The 21,339-nt window shown below is 36.4% G+C and overlaps 1 protein-coding gene and 1 pseudogene across 2 annotated transcripts in view; both read right to left on the minus strand.

Annotated features, from left to right (window-relative positions):
* The window catches only part of LOC120097101 (uncharacterized), a 266,438-nt gene that overhangs the window by 13,465 nt on the left and 231,634 nt on the right, over positions 1-21,339 (minus strand). The window lies entirely within an intron of this gene.
* Positions 2,055-2,156, minus strand: LOC120097262 (small nucleolar RNA SNORA17; annotated as a pseudogene).

The following is a 21,339-nucleotide window of genomic DNA, read 5'->3' on the forward strand; positions in this document are numbered from 1 at the left end:
AAAGAGGAAAATCATTTGAAATGTAAATGAAATAACCAAAAGGGGGGTATAACTGTGGCCTCTTAAAATGAATTGGGAAATGCTTCTTCTCTTTTCATTGGTGGAATAATTTGATGAGTGTTGGTATTAACTTTTTGAAAGTCTTATAAAACACTAGTGGAACTAAGAAATATGGCCCTGTGCATTTTTTTCGGGGGAGAGGGGCAATGTGAATCTTTTAATAGCCATTTCATTTCTATCTTATTCTGGCTTATAGGTCTTTTTAAATTTTTTATCAACCTAAATTTAACATCAGTAAGTACTAATACATGAAGAAAAAATCTATTCTTTTAGATTTTCCAATTTAGTATACTGCTTCTTAAAATATGTCCTTATGATTCTCTGGATCTCAAAGGTATCTGATGTTATGCCTTCCTTTATATTTCTGACTTTCCAAATTTGGATATTCCATCTCTACCATTTAATTAATTTGGAAAAGTGTTTGTCCATCTTGTTGATTTTCTAAAAGAACCAATTTTTGAATTCAATGATTATTTTTTTAAACTTCTTACTGGTTATCTCTGAATTTCACATACACCCTAATCTCACTGATCCTCCCTCCCCTCCTTTGTACCCTCTACTCTTTCAACCTCCCTCACAAGAAAAAAATCACATTGTGGAGGCAGGTGTGTGTCACCATGTGTCCCACAGCATATCCTTTTCTATATACCTTCAAATGTCCATGGAAATGACTTGCTGGTCTGGTACAAGACTTCTGGTTTCTGCTATTCTGTTGATACTGAAACCTCACTGGGAATCGTTTTGGATGTCCTGTGATTGTCCTGTGTTATGGAGATCCTGTAGTTCTGGACCTGTAGGAACCACTAATGCCCAGGTGATGTGCAGGGCCACACTTTAGAGTGTTGCAGCCAGTGTGGGACATGGACATTTCTCCAACCCTCATGACCTCAAGCCCAGGTCTCCTGCTCTCATGACCTGGTCTAGCTTAACTTGCCCATCTGTAGCTGCTGGTGAGGGCAAAAGAAAGAATACTGCAAATTCCCCTTGTTGATGCTATGCCATAGCAGAGAAAAGTCAGGGCTAGCTATCCCATATGGACATCCTTGGGGCCAGCTCACCTGCAACCCCCACATCCAGCTACAGTTTACTGTGCTGTTGAGCAGAGGGACAGAGGCTGATATGTCAAATACTGCCATAGGTGAGGTGCAGAGCCAGCTTTTTATCTCATGATCCCAGGGCCAGGGGATTCTACCTGCCACAGGTGGTTGGGACAGGGGAAGAGGGTATCTCTCCCTAATCCACATCACCACAGAGGAGACCAGCGTAGGGCCAAGTCCTTCATGTTCCTATCCCCAGGAGCCACTTCACCTGAACTCCCTGGCTAGGGACATTTCTCCTGCTCTAATGCATCAGGCTACCTGTCCCAGGATGCCCATGTGAGTGAGGAAATCAGTTCTGCACAGTTCTTAGACATTAACGGTACCCTAGGTGGTAGTCCAGACCATGGATGTCTACCTGGAATTTCTTGATAACAAACCCTTGTTGCTGCAGGGCCATGGTCCCCAGTGGCAGCACAGGCCAGGAACCTACCATCGTCCCAGGTGGCATCACCAGTTCCTCACATAAGGTTGTACCTCAATACCTTTGAATCTCCAGTTATGCCTTTTTTCACTATGCCCACATCCTTCTCTTTCTTGTTCTCTTCTGTTTTTTCAGCACTTACTTGCTCCTCTTGGTCATGCTCAGGGTCTCTGAGTATCTGTGGTCTTCTCAGGACTAGTCTCAAGAGTATAAACCTCACTCATGAATACGGTACCAGGCATGGTCTTTCAGGCATGCTCTGCTCCTTCAGGTCTGTTTGGCACCCAACTGGTAGTTGTCTCAGACTCTCTTCTCACCTAGCCTTCCCCATCAGTCCTGTGCTAAGTCATCTGTCTCAGGCTCAATCCTGCCTAGGGCCCTCATTTCCAGGATCTTCTAGTCTTTGTCTTGCTCCCAGCCAGGGCCTGAACAGGGCAGTACTGGTGGTCATCTCAAGCTCACTCTTTTTGTGGAATGCTAGGCTACTAATCATTTAGATATTCATATATCAGAACACTGAGTGTAGATGTAGCCTATATCCTCTCTGCTACCTATTGATGGGCATGTGACACAGTATTAACTTTATTATTTCTTTGTATTTTGTCTCCATTTATTGATTTCAGCATTTTGTATGATTATTTCTTGTCATCTATTCCTTTTGGGTCTGGTTTCTTCTTTTTGTTCTAAAGATTTCTGATGTGCTGTTGAGTTGCTAGCATGAGATCTCACTAGGATTTTTGTTTCTGTGTTTAATATCAGCACTGAGTGCTACATAAATAAGCCTCTCTTTAGAATATTTTGATTTTGTCCCATAATAGTTTGGGTATATTTTTTATTCATTTTAATGAGCTTTGAAGATTTCTGTTGTTTCTGTTGTTGATACCTAGCTTTAGTTTGTTGTTGTTGTGGTCTGATAGGTTGCTCTGTGATATTTCAATTTCTTTTATCAGACTTGCTTTTTGTGTGAGTTGATGTTTGATTTTGGAGAAAATTGTATGAGGTATGGAGAAGAATGTATATTTGTATGCTTGGGTGAAATTTTGTGAATTTTTTTAAGGTTGATTTGGTTTAAAACATCTGTCATCTCCAGAAACTTTTATTTTTTGACTGGAGATCTGTCTATTAGTAAGAGAGAGTATTAAAGTCTTCTACTATCAGTGTGGGAGGGATAATACATGATTTAAGCTTTAGTAATGTTTCTTTTACACATTTGGTGGCCTTGCATTTGAGACATAAATGTTAAGAATGGAAATAGGTTTTTGGTAAATTTTCCTTTGATGAGTAAATATTATCCTTTCCTACCTCTTCTGACTAGTTTTAGATTGAAGATCATTTTGTTAGATATGCAAATTGCTACACCAGATTGTTTCTTAGGTCTATTTGCTTGAGATATGTTTATCTGAACTTTCACTATAAAGTAATGTGTATCCTTGATGTTGAGGTGTGTTTCTATGATATAGCAAAAGGACTTATCATGTTTGCAATCATTCTGTTAGTCTGTGCTTTTTTAAATGGAGGCTTGAGGCCATTGACGTTATGAGATATCAATGACCAATGACTGCTGATTGTTATTCTGTTGTTATTGTTTTTGTTATTGCCAATGGCAGTGGTAGTGTATGTATGCTTTCATTCTTTTGATGTCTTGTCATATATTATTTACTGTCTATGTTTTGATGGTTGTAGTTAAATACTGTAGGTTGGAGCTTTTTTTCTAGCACCTTTGGGTGGCCGGATTTGTAGACTGATCTTTGTGTCCTATACTCTTGTACATTTGAAGGCATCTCCTTCTTTAGGTTAGAAAATTCTTCTATGATTTTCTTGAAAATAATTCTTGGCCTTTGATTTTGTTTGTTTGTTGTTTGTTTGTGTTGTTTGTGTTGTTTGATTTTTTCATATTCTTATTACTGTAGTTGATATTTTCATAGTATCTCAGATATTCTTGAGATTTTTAATAATCGAAGTTTTTAGCTTTAACATTTTATTTGACTGAGGTTTCTTCCTCGGTCATATCTTCAATCCCTGAGATTTTCTACTCCATCTCTTGTATTCTGTTGGTCAGACTTGCCTCTATAGTTCCCATCCGAATTCCTAAATTTTTCACTTCTCAGTATGGGATTTCTTTACTGATTTAATTTTGAATTTTGTGTCTTATACAATTTTATTCATTTTCTTCCACTTTTTGTTTGCCTAGATTTCTTTAAGTACAGACAACATATTCATACAGTGTGTTTTAAGGTCTTTTTCTTCTGTTTTAGCTATTTTGGAACCCTTGGTAATTGCTTTGGTATGGTTGTTGGGTTTTAATGGAGACATATTCCCCTGGTTCTTATTGACTGTGGTTTTACACTGGCATCTAGGTATGTGGGGTTGCATCAATTATAGTTCTAGGTGCTAATATCTAGTTTTTCTTTGTTGTATGGGTGTTTTGTTTCTTGGTTTCTGTTTTCCCTCTTATTTTAAGAGAGTGTGGTTGTTGTATGGTGCCTGGGAGAAAAAAATCTGTAGACGTGATCGATTGGCCCCTGCGTGTTATAGGTGCAATGTGTTTTGGGGCCTTGGGAACTGACATTTAGAAATGAAAATAGGCTAGAAACCTGAGGGTCTTCAGAAGAGGGAGGGAAATTATTCCTACAGGATCAGCTTATTGTGTCTCCCTGGGATTGGGTTAGAAAGTTGAGAGAGGACACTCTAGGAGTTCCATTATAGAGCTAAGGATGGGACAAGGGATTGGATATAGAAAAATGGAAAGAAAGGTGAAGATCTGCCACTAGACTATTGTATTCACTGGAAGAAGTAACTTGTGGCTTAGTAGGGAGTGCTACAAGGAACAAATCAAGGGAAGGAGGATAGAAGGAGAAGACTTGTGTCATCCCAACTTAAAGGACCAGTAAATATATTCAAAAAATTATAGAGGAAAACTTCCCTAACCTAAAGAAAGAGATGCCCTTAAACATACAAGAAGCCTATATAACATCAAATAGATTGGACCAGAAGAGATATTCCTCCAATCACATAATAGTTAAAACACTAAATACACTTGAAAAAGGTCAAGTGACATATAAAGGCAGACCTATAAGAATTACCCCAGACTTCAGACCAGAGAATATGAAAGCCAGAAGATCCTGGACAGATGTTATACAGACCTTAAGAGAACACAAATGCCAACCCAGATTACTATATCCAGCAAATCTATCCTTTAGCATAGATGAAGAAACCAAGATATTTCATGACAAAACCAAACTTACATAATATCTTTCTCCAAATGCAGCTCTACAAAGGATAATAGATGGAAAACTCCAACAAAAGAAGAGAATCTATGCCGTACAGAAAGCAAGAATATAATCTCCTTGCAATGAAACCAAAAGAGAGACACATAAACATAATTCCACCTCTAACAACAAAAACACTATTACTTAATATCTCCCAACATCAACAGACTCAATTCCCCAATAAAAAGAAATAGACTAACAAACTGGATATGTAAAGAGGACCCAACATTTTGCTGCCCACAGGAAACACACCTCAGAGACAAAGTCAGACACTACCTCAGGGTAAATGGTGGGAAAACAACTTTCCAAGCAAATGGCCTGAAGAAACAAGCTGGAGTTGCAATTCTAATATCGAATAAAATTGACTTTCAACCAAATACCATCAAAAAAAGATAAGGAACGATATTTCATATTCATCTAAGGAAAAATCAATGAAGATCAGCTCTCAATCCTAAGTATCTATGCTCCAAAAGCAAGGGCACCTACATTCATAAAAGAAACCTTAATAAGCTCAAATCACACATTGAACCTTACCAAATAATAGTAGGAGATTTCAGTATCCCACTCTCATCAATGGACAGATCATGGAAACAGAAATTAAACAGAGACATAGAGAAATAAAAGAAGCTATAAACCAAATGGATTTAACATACATTTATAGAATATCCAATCCTAAAATAAAAGGATATACCTTCTTCTCAGCACCTCATGGTACCTCCTCCAAAACTGACCATATAATCAGTCACAAAACAGGCTTCAACAGATAGAGGAAAATAGAAATAATTCCATGCATACTATCAGATCACCACAGATTAAGGCTGGGCTTCAATAACAACAATAATGAGAGAAAGCCCACCTATATATGGAAGATGAAGAACGTTCTACTCAATGATAAGTTGGTCAAGGAAGAAATAAAGAAAGAAATTAATGACTTCTTAGAATTTAATGAAAATGAAGATACAACACACCCAAACTTATGGGAAACAATGAAAGTGGTGTTAAGAGGAAAACTCATAGCTCTGAATGCCTGCAAAAAGAAACAGGAGAGAGCATATGTCAGCAACTTGACAGCATACCTAAAAGCTCTAGAACAAAATAAATAAATAAATAAATAAATAAATAAATAAATAAATAAATAAACAAATAAATAAACCCAAGAAGAGTAGAAGGCAGGAAATAATCAAACTCATGGCTGTAATCAACCAAGTAGAAAGGAAAAGGACTACACAAAGAATCAACAAAACCACGAGCTAGTTCTTTGAGAATATCAACAAGATAGATAAACCCTTAGCCACACTAACCACAAGTCAGAGAGAGTGTATTCAAATTAACAAAATCAGAAATGAAAAGGGAGACATAACAACAGAATCTGAGGAAATTCAAAAAATTATCAGATGCTACTACAAAAGCCTATATTCAACAAAATTTGAAAATCTGGAGGAAATGAACAATTTTCTAGAAAAATACCAGGAACCAAAGTTAAATCAGGAACAAATAAACCATCTAAACCCCATAACTTCTAAAGAAATAGAAGCAGCTATTAAAAGTCTACCAAACAAAAAGAGTCCAGAACCAGATGGGTTTAGTGCAGAATTCTATCAGACCTTCATAGAAGACCTCATACCAATATTGTCCAAACTATTCCACAAAATAGAAACAGACAGAGCACTACCAAATTCCTTGTATCAAGCCAAAATCACTCTTACACCAAACACTCACAAAGACCCAAAAAAGAAAGAGAACTTCAAACCAATTTCCCTTATGAATATTGATGCAAAAATACATAAAATTCGTGCATACCAAATACAAGAACACATTAAAAAATCATCCATCATGATCAAGTAGGCTTTATCCCAGGGATGCAGGGATGTTTCAATATATGGGAATCCATCAACATAATCCACTATAAACTAACTCAAAGATAAGAACCACATGACCATTTCATTAGATGCTGAGAAAGCATTTGACAAAATTCAACACCCCTTCATGATTAAAGTCCTGGAAAGCACAGGAATTCAAGGCCCATACATAAACATAGTAAAAGCAATATACAGCAAACCAGTAGCTAACATCAAAGTAAATGGAGAGAAACTTGAAGCAATCCCACTAAAATCAGGGACTAGACTAGGTTGCCCACTCTCTCCCTACTTATGCAGTGTAGTACTCAAAGTCCTTGCCAGAGCAATCAGAAAGTGAAAGTACGTCAAAGGGATTCAAATTGGAAGGGAAGAAATCAAAATATCACTCTTTACAGATGATATGACAATATACTTAAGTGACCCCAAAAGTTCCACCAGAGAACTACTTAACCTGATAAACAACTTGAGCAAAGTGTTGGGATATAAAATTAACTCAAACAAATCAGAACCCTTCCTCTACTCAAAGGATAAAGATGCTGAGAAAGAAATTAACGAAATGACACCCTTCACAATAGTCCCATATAATATAAAATAGCTTGGTGTGACTTTAACTAAGCGAGTGAAAGATCTGTATGACAAGAACTTCTAGTCTCTGAAGAAATTGAGGAAGATCTCAGAAGATAGAAAGATCTTCCATACTCATGGATTGACTGGATTAGTATAGTAAAGATGGCCATTCTGCCAAAAGCAATCTACAGATTCAATGTAATCTCCATCAAATTTCCTACTCAATTCTTTATAGAGATAGAAAGAGCAATTTGCAAGTTCATTTGGAATAACAAAAAAACTCAGGATAGTGAAAACTATACTCAACAATAAAAGAGCTTCTGAAGGAATCATCATCCCTGACTTCATGTAATATTACAGAGCAATAGTCATAAAAAATGTATGGTATTGGTACAGAGACAGGCAGAGAGATCAGTGGAACATAATTGAAGACGCAGAAATGATCCCACACACCTATGGTCACTTGATTTTGACAAAGGAGCTAATACCATCCAATGGATCAAAGATAGCATTTTCAACAAATAGTGCTTGTTGAACTGGAGGTAAGCATGTAGAAGAATGAACATCTATCCATTCTTATCACCCTGTACAAAGCATAAGTCCAAGTGGATCAAGGACCTCCACATCAAACCAGATACACTCAAACTTATAGAAACAAAATGGGGAAGGGCCTTGAACACATGGGTACTGGGGAAAATTTCCTGAACAAAACACCAATGGCTGCTCTAAGATCTATAATGGACAAATGGGACCTCATAAAACTGCAAAAGTTCTATAAGGCAAAGGCACTGTCATCAGGACAAAACAGCAGCCAACAAATTAGGAAAAGTTCTTTATCAATCCTATATCTGATAGAGGGCTAATACCCAAAATATACAGAGAATTCAAGAAGTTAGGCTTCAGAGAGCCAAATCTCCCTATTCAAAATGGGGTAGAGAACTAAACAAAACATTCTCAGCTGAGGATTATCAAATGGCCAGAAAGCATCTAAAGAAATGTTCAACATCCTTACATCTTCAACTCATCAGGGAAATGCAAATCAAAGGGATTGAATAAAGCAATCCAGGATTTAAAAAGTGAAATAGAAACAATAAAGAAATCACAAAGGGAGACAAACCTGGAGATGAAAAATCTAGGAAAGTGATCAGGAGTCATAGACACAAGCATCATCAACAGAATACAAGAGCTAGAAGAGAGAATCTCAGAGTAGAAGGTGCCATAGAAGACATCGACATAACCATTAAAGAAAATGTAAAATTCAAAAAGTTCCTAACCCAAAGCATTCAGGAAATCCAGGATGCAGTGAGAAGATCAAACCTAAGGATAATAGGTATAGAAGAGAGCAAAGATTCCCAAATTAAAGGGCCAGTGAATATATCCAACAAAATTATAGAAGAAAACTTCCCTAACCTAAAGAAAGACATGCCCAGAAACATACAGGAAGCCTATAGAACTCCAAATACATTGTGAAAGAAAAGAAATTTCTTCCATCACTTATTTGGCAAAACATCAAATGCACAAAACAAAGAAAGAATATTAAAAGTAGTAAGGCAAAACGGTCAAGTAATATATAAAGGCAGATCTATCAGAATTATACCAGATTTTTAACCAGAGACAATGTAAGCCAGAATGTCCTGGGCAGATGTAATATAGACCCTAAGAGAACAAAAATGCCAGTCCAAGTTATTATATCCAGCAAAATTCTCAATTAACATAGATGGAGAAACCAAGATATTCCTTGACAAAACCAAATTTATACAATTATCTTTCCACAAATCCACCTAAAAAGGATAATAGGTAGAAAATTCAAACACAAGGAGTGAAATGACACCCTAGAAAAAGCAATAAAATAATCTCCCAGCAATTGAAATAAAAGAAGAGAGCCACACAAATAGAACTCTACTTCTACCAACTAAAGTAACAGGAAACAACAATCACTATTCCTTTTCTTAACATCAATGGACCCAATACCCCTACTAAAAAATAGACTAACACAGTGGTTACATAAAGAGGACCCAACACTTTTCTGCAACAGGAAACATACCACAGTGACAAAGAAAGACACTACCACAGAGTAAAAGATTTGAAAACAATTTTCCAAGCAAATGGTACCAAGAAACAAGCAGGGGTTGCCATTCTAATATCGAGTAAAATTCACTTTCAACCAAATGATACCAAAAAAGATAAGGAAGAACACTTCATATTCATCAAATGCAAAACCCAGAAGTTATGAATCAAATGGATTTAATAGATATTTATAGAACATTTCATCCTAAAACAAAAGAATATGCCTTCTTCTCAGCACCTTTTGGTACCTTCTCCAAAATTGACCATATAATCAGTGACAAAAAGGCCTCAAGAGATACAAGAATATTGAAATAACCCCATGCATCATCCTATCAGATCACCACAGACTAAGGTTGGTCTTCAATAACAGCAAAAGTGACAGAAAGCCCATATATACATGGCAGTTGAACAATGGTCTACTCATTGATAACTTGGTCAAGGAAGAAATAAAGAACAAAATTAAGAACTTTTAGAATTTAAGGAAAATGAAGGCACAACATACCCAAACTTATAGGACACAATTAAAGCAGTGTGAAGAGGAAAACTCATAGATCTGAGGGCCTCCAAAAAGAAACTGGAGAGTACATACTTTAGCAGCTTGACAGCACAACTCAAAGCCCTAGAACAAAAAGAAGCAAATGCACCCAAGAGGAGACCATGGCAGGAATTAATCAAAATCAGGGCTCAAATCAACCAAGTAGAAACAAATAGAATTATATGAGAATCAACAAAAATAAGAGCTGGTTATTTGGCAAAATTAACAAGATAGACAAACCCTTAACCAGACTAACCAGAGGACACAGAGAGTATCCAAATTAACAAAATCAGAAATTAAAAGGGAAACATAACAACAGAATCTGAGGAAATTTAAACAATCATCAGATCCTACAACAAAAGCCTATATTCAACAAAACTGAAAAATCTGTATGAAATAGACAGTTTTCTAGGCAGATAACAGGCACAAAAGTTAAATTAGAATCAGATAAACCATTGAAACTGTCCCATAACTCCAGAAGAAATAGAACCAGTTATTAAAAGTCTTCCAACCAAAAAAAAAAAAAAAGAAAAAAAAAAACCAAATAGGACCAGATGAGTATAGTGGAGAATTCTATCAGACCTTCAGAGAAGACTTTATACCAATACTGTCCAAACTATTCCACAAAATAGAATATGAAAGAGGACTACCCGATTTCTTCTATGAAGCCACAATTATGCTTATACCTAAATCAAAGAAAGACCCAACAAAGAAAGAGAATTTTCAGACCAATTTTCCTATGAATATAGATACAAAAATACTCAATAAAATTCTTGAGACTGAAGGAACGGCCATTCAGAGCTTGCCCCACATGTGGCCCATATACAAACAGCCACCAAATCTAGATAAGATTGTTGCAGCCAAGAAGTGCATGCTGACAGGAACCTAATATAGCCATCTTCTCAGAGGCTCAGCCAGAGCATGACAAATACAGAGGCGAATGTGGTGGAACCATTTGAACTGAGAACTCAACTGTCTGCACTCTTATTTCATTTTTCATCAAGTGAAATAGTACATTGTTCTTTAAGTCAGTTGGAGGTTTTCTTTTTAGAGTTTACATTTTTTATTTTTAAATTTTATTTTTCTTGGATATTTTATGTATTTACATTTCAAATGTTATACCCTTTCCCTGCTCTCTCACATCCCATTCCCCATTCAACTGCTTCTATAAGGATGTTCCTAATCCCCCCCCACACACACACACTCCCACACCAATGCTTTGACATCACCCTATATTGGGGAAATGATCATTCACAGGACCAAGAGCTTTTCTTTCTATTGATGCTGGGCAATGTCATCTTCTGCTACATATGTGGCTAGAGTAATGGGTCCCTCCATGTGTATTCATTAGTTGGTTCTTTAGTCCCTGGGATCTCTGGTGGGGTCTGGTTGGTTGATATTGTTCTTCCTATGGTGTTCAAAACCCCTTCAGCTCTTTCAGTCTTTTCTCTAACTCCTCCTTTGGGGTCCCTAAGTTCAGTCCAATGGTTAGCTGCAAGCATCTTCATTTTTATCAGTAGGGCTCTGGCAAAGCCTCTCAGGAGACAGTTATACAAGGCTCCTGTCAGCAAGCATTTCTTGGTATCAGCAATAGTGACTGGATTTGGTGGATGCATATGGGATGGATCCCCACGTTGGGCAGTTGCTGGATGACCATTGCTGCTCTCATTGACCCTGTATTTGCTCCTGTGAGTATATTGTTCTCCCTTCTAATAAGCAATGAAACATCCACATTTTGGTCTTCCTTCTTCTTGAGTCTCGTATGACCTGTGAATTGTATCTGTGTATTCTAAGCTTTTGGGCTGATATCCACCTTTCAGTGAGTGCATATACTGTGTATTCTTTTGAGACTGGGTTACCTCACTCAGGATGATATTTTCTAGTTCCATCCATTTGCCTAAGAATTTCATGTAGTCATTGTTTTTAACATCTGAATAGTACTTCATTCTGCAAATGTAACACATTTCCTGTATCCATTCTTCTGTTGAAAGACATCTGGGTTCATTCCAGCTTCTGGTTATTATAAATAAGGCTGCAATGAACATAGAAGAGTGAGCACACGTCCTTGTTATATGTTGGAGCATCTTTTGGGTGTGTTCCCAGAAGTGGTATAGCTGGATCCTCAGGTACTACTATATCCAACTTTCTGAGGAACCTCCAGACTGATTTCTGGAATGGCTGTACTGGCTTATAATCCCACCAAAAAAAATGGTGTGTTCTTGAAATTCTAACCTGCATCTGTTGTCACTTGAGATTTTGAATTTCACCATTCTGACTGGGGTGAGGTAGAACCTCAGGGTTGTTTTGATTTGCATTTTACTGATGATAAAGGGTGTTAAACATATCTTTAGATGCTTCTCAGCCATTTGATAATCCTCAGTTGAGAATTTTTTTTAGATCTGTACCCCATTTTTTAATGAGATTATTTTATTTTCTGGAATGTAACTTCTTGAGTTCTTTGTATATATTAAATATTAGTCCTCTATCAGATATAGAATTGGTAAAGACCTTTTTCCAAACCATTGGTTGCCATTTTACCCTGATGACAGTGTGCTTTACCTTATAGAAGCTTTTTAATTTTATGAGGTCCCATTTATCTATTCTTGATATTCTGTTTAGGAAATTTTTCTCCTATGCCAATATGTTTGAGGCTCTTGCTCACTTTTTATTCTGTCAATTTCAGTGTATCTGGTTTTATGAGGAGGCCTTTGATCCACTTGGACTTGAGTTTTGTACAGGAGAAAAGAATAGATCAATTTACATCCTTCTAGACGCTGACCTCCAGTTAAACTAGCACCATTTGTTGAAAATGCTATCTTTTTTCCATTGGATAGTTCTTTGTCAAAGTTCAAGTGACCATAGATATGTGGATTCATATCTGGGTTTTCAATTCTATTCCATTGATCTACCTGCATATAACTGTCCCAATACCATGCAGTTTTTTTGAAATCACTGTTGGTCTTTAATACATTTTGAGGTTTGGGATGGTGATTTATCCAGAAGTCCTTTTACTGTTGAGAACCGTATTTGCTTTCTTGTTTTTCTTTGTTATTCCAACTGAATTTGCAAATTGCTCTTTCTAATTCTATGAAAAACTGAATTGGAGTTTTGATGGGGATTGAATTGAATCTGTAGATTGCTGTTGGCAAGATGGACATTTTTAGTATATTAATCCTTCCATGAGTTTGGTAGATCTTTCCATGTTCTGAGATCTCTTTGATTTCTTTCTTCAGAGACTTGAAGTTCTTGTCCTACAGATTTTTCACTTTTTTGGTTTGAGTAACACCAAGGTATTTTATATTATTTCTGGCTATTGTGAAGGGTGTTGTTTCCCTAATTTCTTTCTCAGGCTGTTAATACTTTGAATAGAGGAAGGCTACTGATTTGTTTGAATTAATTTTATATCCAGCCATTTTACTGAAGTTGTTTTTTTTTGTAGGAGTTCTTTGGTGGAATTTTGGGGGTCACTTAAATATACTATCATATCATCTGCAAATAGTGACATTTTGACTCCTTCTGCTCCAGTACATTGTATCTCTTTGACCTCTCCTTTGTTGTCAAGTTGCTCTGGCTAGAACTTCAAGTACTTTACTGAATAGGTAGGGAGGGGAGAGCCTTGTCTAGTCCCTGATTTTAGTAGGATTGTTTCAAATTTCTCTTAATTTAGTTTGATGTTGGCTTCTGGTTTACTATATTTAGGTATGGGCTTTGAGTTCCTGATTTTTCTAAGACTTTTATCATGAAGGTTTTTGGATTTTGTCAAATGACTTCTCAGCCTCTAATATAATGACTATCTGGTTTATTTTCCTTGAATTTGTTTATATAATGGATTACATTGATGAATTTCCATATATTGAACCATCCTTACATTCCTGGGATGAAGCCTACAGATTATGATGGAGGATCAATTTGATGTGTTTTTGGATTCCATGTGCAAGAATTTTGTTGAGTATATTTGCATTGATATTCATAAGGAAATTTGGTGTGAAGTTCACTTTCTTTGCAGGGTCTTTTTGTGGTTTAGGTATAAGCATAATTGTGGCTTTAAAGAACGAATTGGTTAGAGTTCCTTCTGTTTCTATTTTGTGGAGTAGTTTGAAGAGTATTGGTATTAGGTCTTCTTTGAAGGTCTAATAGAATTCTACACTAAACCAATCTTGTCCTGGGCTTCTTTGGTTGGGAGATATTTAATGACTGCTTCTATTTCTTTAAGAGTTATGAAAATATTTAAATGGCATATCTGATCCTGATTTAACTTTGGTACCTGGTATCTGTCTAGAAAATTGTCCATTTCCTCCAAGTTTCCAGCTTTGTCGAGTATCAGTTTTTGTAATAGTCCTTTATGATGTTCTGAATTTCCTCAGTTTCTGTTGTTATATCTCTGTTTTCATTTCAGATCTTGTTAATTGGATATTATATTTGTGTCCTCTGGTTAGACTGACTAAGAGTTTATCTATCTTGTTGATTGTCTGAAGAAAAGGAGAGGACCCTGGTTTTGTTGATTATCTGTATAGTTCTTTTTGTTTCTACTTGGTTGATTTCAGCTCTGTTTGATTTTTTCCTGCCATAAACTCCTAATGTGAATTTGCTTCTTTTTATTCTAGAACTGTCAGATATGCTGTTAAGCTGTTAGTGTATGATCTTTCCAATTTCTGTTTGCAGACACTGATCTATGAGTTTTCCCTCTTAGCATTGCTTTCGTTGTGACCTATAAGTTTGGATGTTTTACCTTCATTTTCATTAAATTTTAAAATGTTATTTATTTCTTTATTTCTTTCTTGACCAAGTTGTCACTGAGTTAAGTATTATTCAGCTTCAATATGTATGTGGGCTTTCTGATATTTTTGTTGTGATTGAAGACCAGCCTTAGTTCATGGTGAACTGATAGGATGCATGGGATTGTTCAGTCTCCTTGTATCTCATGAAGCCAGTTTTGTGATCAATTGTGTGATCAATTTTTGAGAAGGTACCATGAGGTGCTGAGAAGGCATATTCTTTTGTTTTAGGATGAAATGTATAGATGTCTGTTAAATCTATTTGCTTCATAACTTTGGCTAGTTTCTCTATGCCTCTGTTTAGCTTCTCTTTCCATGATCTGTTCATTGTTGAGAGTGGTTGTTGAAGTCTGCTGCAATTATGGTATATACTTTGGGCTTTAGTTAAGTTTCTTTTATGAATGTGGGTGCCCTTGCATTTGGAGCATAGATGTTCATGATTGAGAGTTCTTCTCGGCCTTTTGGCTAAGATCAAGTTAGGTTTTTCCTTTGATGATTATGAAGTGTCCTTCCTCATCTTTTTTATAACTTTTGTTTGAAAGTCAATTTTAGTTGATATTAGAATGGCTACTTCACCTTCTTTTTTGGGACCATTTGCTTGAATTTTTTCCCAACCTTTTACTTTTAAGTACTGTCTGCCTTGTCACTGAGGTGTGCTTCCCCCGTGCAACAAAATACTGAGTCCTGTTTATGGATCCAGTCTGTTAGTTTATGTCTTTTGTGGGGGAATTGAGTCCATGGATGTTAAGAGATATTAAAGATTAGTGATTATTTCTTGTTATTTTGTTGTTAGATATGGAATTATGTTTGTTTGCCTGTCTTTTTTTGGGTTTACTTCAGGAAGTTTACTTTCTTCCTTTTTCTAGGGTGTAGTTTCCCTTCTTTGTTGGAGTTTTCCATCCTTTGTAGTGCTGGATTTGTGGAAAGATATTGTGTAAATTTGGTTTTGTCAAGGAACCTTTTGCTGGCAACAGTAGCTTGAGCTGGCATTTAAGCCTGTATGACAACTGACCAGAATCTTCTAACTTTCATAGTCTCTGTTGAGAAGTGTAGTGTAATTCTGATTTGGTTTGCCTTTATATATTACTTCACCCTTTTCTCTTCCAGATTTTAATATTCTTTGTTTTGTGTATTTGGTGTTTTGACTATAATGCAATGGGAGGAATTTCTTTTCTGGTCCATTCTGTTTGGAGTTCTGTAGGCTTCTTGAATGTTCACCAGCATCTCTTCCTTTAGGTTATGGAAGTTTTTCCCTATAATTTTGTTTAAAATATTTACTAGCCCTTTAAATTGGCAATCTTTGTTTTCTTCTATACTTATTATCTTTAGCTTTAGTCTTTTCATTTTGACCCAGATTTCCTTCATGTTTTTGGGTTAGGAACTCTTTTGCTTTTTGAATTTTTTTTTTTTTTTTGGTAATGTTTTCTATGGCATCATCTGTCCTCGAGATTCTCTCCTCAATCTCTTCTGTGGGTGATGCTTACCCCTATTACTTCTTATCTCTCTCCTAGGCTTTTTATATCCAGGGTTGTCTCTCTTTGTGATCTCTTTATTGTTTCTATTTCCAATGTTAGATCCTGGATTGTTTTCATCAATTCCTTCACCTGTTTAGTTGTATTTTCCTGTAATTCTTTAAGGGATTTTTGTGTTTCCTCTGAAAGAGATTCTACTTATTTACCTATGTTCTCCTTTATTTCTTTAAGGGAATTATTTATGTGCTTCTTAAAGCCCTCTATCACCATCATGAGATGTGATTTTAAATACAACTCTTGATTTTTCCCGTGTGTTGAGATAGCCAGTATTTGATTTGGTGGGAGAACCGGGTTTTGACGATGCCTAGTAGTCTTGGTTTATGTTGCGTAGTTTCTTGTGCTTGCCTCTTGCCACGTGGTTATTTCTGATGTCTGGAGCTTGTCACTCTGGTGGGCCTGTGATCCTGTGATCTCAGGTGTGAGAGTGCTCCTAGGGGACCAGCTGTGTCAGGGCAGGTTTTGGGTCTGGAAGCTGTGGGACAACCCCAGCTCTGGGCACAGATAGAGACCAGAAGGGTCCCATCCCAGGATTTCCTGAGGCTCCCAAACCCTGTGTACTCCTGGTGTGTGTCTCTTTGAATAGTCAGTGCAGAGAATGTGAGGTCCTACCTGTGGGCTTAGGAGGGAGAGTGCTCCTGTCATACTAGCTCTCTGTGGGCAGGTTTTGTGTTTGAGGACTATGAGACAGCCCCAGCTCTGGGCAATGATTGAGATTGGATGTGTCCTGTCCTCGAGTATTTTAATACATCCAACTAAAGGTTGTTATACAGCACCACAGTGATTGAAGATATAAATACTAATATTCAAATGCAAAAATGTACAAAGAATATAGATTCATATCTCTGTGTGATCCAATTAAAATAAACTTCTTTATTCTGGATACATAATAAGAGATCAAAGCACTTTGAAGGCTCAAACAGGAAGAATAAAAAATTGGAGCCTGCATGAAGCCTTTAATATACAGCAATAACTTCATTAATAAACAATAAAAATAATATCTTTAAAATATTGCTTTCTTGAATAATTTAATTTCATCTCAAATCCATTTTTCCCTCACTCTTTTTTTTTTTTTTGGTTCTTTTTTCGGAGCTGGGGACCGAACCCAGGGCCTTGCACTTCCTAGGTAAGCGCTCTACCACTGAGCTAAATCCCCAGCCCCTTTCCCTCACTCTTAAAAACATCTAATAACTTTTATTTCTAAAACTATTTATCTTAATTAAAATATCATTGCAACGTTCCCCCCTTTTCTTTTCCTCCCTCCACCTCCTCCAATATCCGCTCTCTTTCTCTCTAAATTAGATGGCTTCTTCTTTTTATTATTGTTGCACACATATATGATTAAACATAGAAACACAAATTGCTGAGTTTGTTTTATTCTTCATGTGTATATGACTTTAGGACTTATTTTTTTTTCTTTTCTTTTTTGATAACTAGTTAGAGCACTTCCTGCAAGAGGCTATTTTTCCCTCTCTCAGCAGTTCTGTCTTGGATGGAACTCTGTTAGATGTTTTTCTTCTGCATTAGTATAGCTACTGATATTATCTTTTTTGGGGGTTGGTTTGTTTAGGTAGCAATTATTGTTCAGGATGCAGCTAAGCTGTAATTTCTAGAAGACCCTATCTCACATCAGCTCTCCTGGTCATCTGTATCTCAGAATCTTTCTGTTTCCTTTTCTGTAGTGTCCCTCAAGCCTTGGTTGCAGGACTTGTGTTGTGGATGAACTCAGTGAGGCTCCATGTGATTCACTGACCTCTGTAATTTTACCACTTGTGGTTTTCTGTAATGGTCTATGTTTATCATAAAGAGAAGCTTCTTTTTTCTTTTCTTCTTTTTTTTTAATGAGGAGTAAAATCTACACTTCTCTATAGATACAGAGACATGTTTTAGAATGCAGTTAGAAACTGTGGTCTAGTAAAGTGGTAGCAATAGGTTCAATTTTTGAGACACATGATCCCATTATCCACAACTACTTGGCAAAATTCCAGGCATGATTTCCCTAATATTGAGAGGATTCTATGCTCAATTAGACAGTTGTTTTTTACAGCCAATATGATAATATTTTTCATGTTAGTCATTGTTATTGTTTAGAGGCATCACAGCTGAATAGCACTAGTGATTGCTTCCCTCCTTGGGCAGCTTGCTGCAGAGAGATCATCTTGTGTACTATACAGGTGTCTCACCTGTTAATTAAAAAGCCTTTGGCCTATAGTTTAGGCAGGAAATAGAGGTGGAACATGGAGAAGAGAAAAAATTCTGGGAGAGAAAGGAAGAAGGGAGCCAGAAAAGATATGAGGAGACAGATCCATGGTTCCTAAACACAAGTAACCAGCCAAGAGGCAAAATGTAGCTTAAAATAAATGACTTATCTTTAGTAATGATAGAGTCAAAGTGGAACCTAGCTATATGGCCAAGGTATTTGAAAATATAATTTGGGGATATATATATATATATATATATATATATATATATATATGTGTGTGTGTGTGTGTGTGTGTGTGTGTGTGTGTGTGTGTGTGTATATATATATATATATATATATATATTGAAGTCAGAATCGGGCAGGCCTTAACTTTCTGGCACTATAGAAACTAGATCGCAGGAAGGAGACTTTCAGGTTAAATACAACTTCAATCACCCAAACCTGAAGTGTGGTGTGCTCAGCGGGCGGGATTTATTTATCTTCAGTCTCTAAAGGGGAGTAAGAGCAAAAGCGATAGCCTACATTGTTCATAAGCAGTGACATTTTCCATTCACTTGGATGACCTTGACCAACTGGCATTTTAAAATCTACTTCATGAATCAATGAGATGGGGCAAAAGGAAAAACCACTTGCCACTACACTGGAACCTGTGCTTGGTACTGGGATCCACATTATAGAAGGAGATAATTGACTTGTAATATCTACACATATGCTGGGGCACATTTACATGTGTATATGTGATGCATATTTGCTCATATACATCTACATAAATATAATTTTCAAAAATCTACTGTAATCCAAAGTGCAGTCACTTTGGAGTGTCAGAGGCTATGTGATTGTTCTTTTGGCAAGGAAAACCTTACTCCCCATTCTCACAAGAGCCTTGTTAATTTTCATTATCCTTTTGTATCTCTCTAACTACTTTTAATAGTTTTTAGGACTCAATTTCATGCAGTTGAATTGAGCAAGTATTTCTGCAACAGAGACAGGGTGTGTGTGTGTGTGAGGAAGGCTCAGGTATAATCTAGAACTTTCTATTTCTTTTCCATGTCCTGCACTGGCCAGGCATTTTGTGATAAAGAAAATTTTCATTCTGCATATCTTCTGCTGAGCTTGGGCTTGAGGAAACTGATGCTGGGTGTGGCAGTTTCTCCAGAGAATGCAGCAGAGATGAAGCATTGGTATTTGGGAACCAGGGATGGGCTTCATTTTCTTTTTCTTTGCTGACTACTTTCTAAAAACAGTTGTGTTTTTTTTTTATGGTATATTCCTAGCATGTTCAAGGAAGCTTTAAACAACATTATAATGAACAGCATTCCAATGCACAGAATGTGTATCTTTAGTATATGAATTTAAGCATTTATTGATTTAGTATTTCATTTAGGGAAATGTAACTGAATTATAATCTGTACTGTATAAATGTGTATTTAGTCATGCATGCTACAAAATCAAATTCAAACTCACAATACGAGAACAGAATGAAGCAGCTGAGAAAATCTTAAATTCAGTTAAGTCTGCTCAGCACATGTCCTGTTCTTTCTACCTTAGAAACCACCACACAGCCTCTGCTGCTTAAGGAATAGAACAACCTATTAATACCACCTCACTTTCCCTGTGAAAGTACAGAATATGATGTTTAACCTTTTCTTAGATAATTAATAAATTATAGTGTAAATACTTCAAAATTCTAGTAGGTGTCACCCATGTAGCTAATCATTAAGAATCTGAGATTATGGTTGTGTGTGTGTGTGTGTGTGTGTGTGTGTGTGTGTGCATGTGCTCTTGTGTGTTTAAATGATTAGAACCAAGTTTAGCTTCAGAAGAGCAACTGTTTTTGAAAATTAAACCTGACCAGATTATTGTGTAAATAAGCCTGAACCCTCTAAGGATGCCATTGAAATGTACATAGTTATGTTTAAGTATGGCCTGTCTGAATGCTCTGTTTCAACATTTGCAGAATCCAGCAATAATCTGTGACTCCCATTGAATTGATGTTATCAGGGGAGAATAAGTGTGTAGGTTTTCGAACAGTGTCAAATCATTTCATACATAAAGTAGATATTAGTTTCAACTTAAGGGAGGAGACATAAAGACTCTTTAGAGTTCCAGATAGCTCTCTTCCTTCAAGAATACAGCCTTCAATGGAAGATTGCCTCTAAGTAATATAATATTGTTTTTTTGGGGGGGGGGCATGAGCTAGACCCTTCCTCCTTAATAGTGTTGCTGCAACACCATCTTAGGGTGGCTGGAAATGTACAATATGTATCAGGACAAGAGAAGCAAGTAGCCATCAACTGAAACTTATCCATTTTGAAAACAATCATGTTTTCTATTTATGGACAGAAAATTTAAAGCTAAAGCCCAAAACATACTCAAATTTTGAATGCTACAAGATCAATATTTGCTCTGCTTCAAAGATGAAAAAGAGAGGAGTGAATTAGAATGAAAAAAAATGTACTATTTTATACTTCAGGTTAATTTAATTTTAGCATTTCTCATTATGGCTATGGAGCAAAATTTGAGCACAGGAATATTCTTCACATTAGCTCTGCAGTATGTTACACGCCGATGTGGGTGATGATGCTCAGTGATCCTCTGTAGTATATTACAAACTGATGCAGGTGATTGTATTCACTATGACTTAGTAGTGGGTCCTTGAAGATTATGCAGTAAGATAAATGTGTATTTAAATGATGGGTCTGTGCTACAAATCCAGGACTGTAGGCACTAGAAAATACCATGTCTGGGTTGTTTTCACTAACAAACATTGCAGCATTGTATGAAAAGCAAATCTTACAAATTGAAGCTTCCTGATACTTTAATGCCACCTCGGGTAACAATGGAAAGGAAAGGAAATAGATCAGTGAAAATAGAAATGAAAAAATGCGCTTAGGTTTTTTTTTTTTTTTTTTTTTTTTTTTTTTTTTTTTTTTTTTGCTAAGTGAAAGAAAATT

Source organism: Rattus norvegicus, chromosome 15, assembly GCF_021556685.1.
Source record: "Rattus norvegicus strain SHRSP/BbbUtx chromosome 15, alternate assembly SHRSP_T2T, whole genome shotgun sequence".
NCBI lineage: Eukaryota > Metazoa > Chordata > Mammalia > Rodentia > Muridae > Rattus > Rattus norvegicus.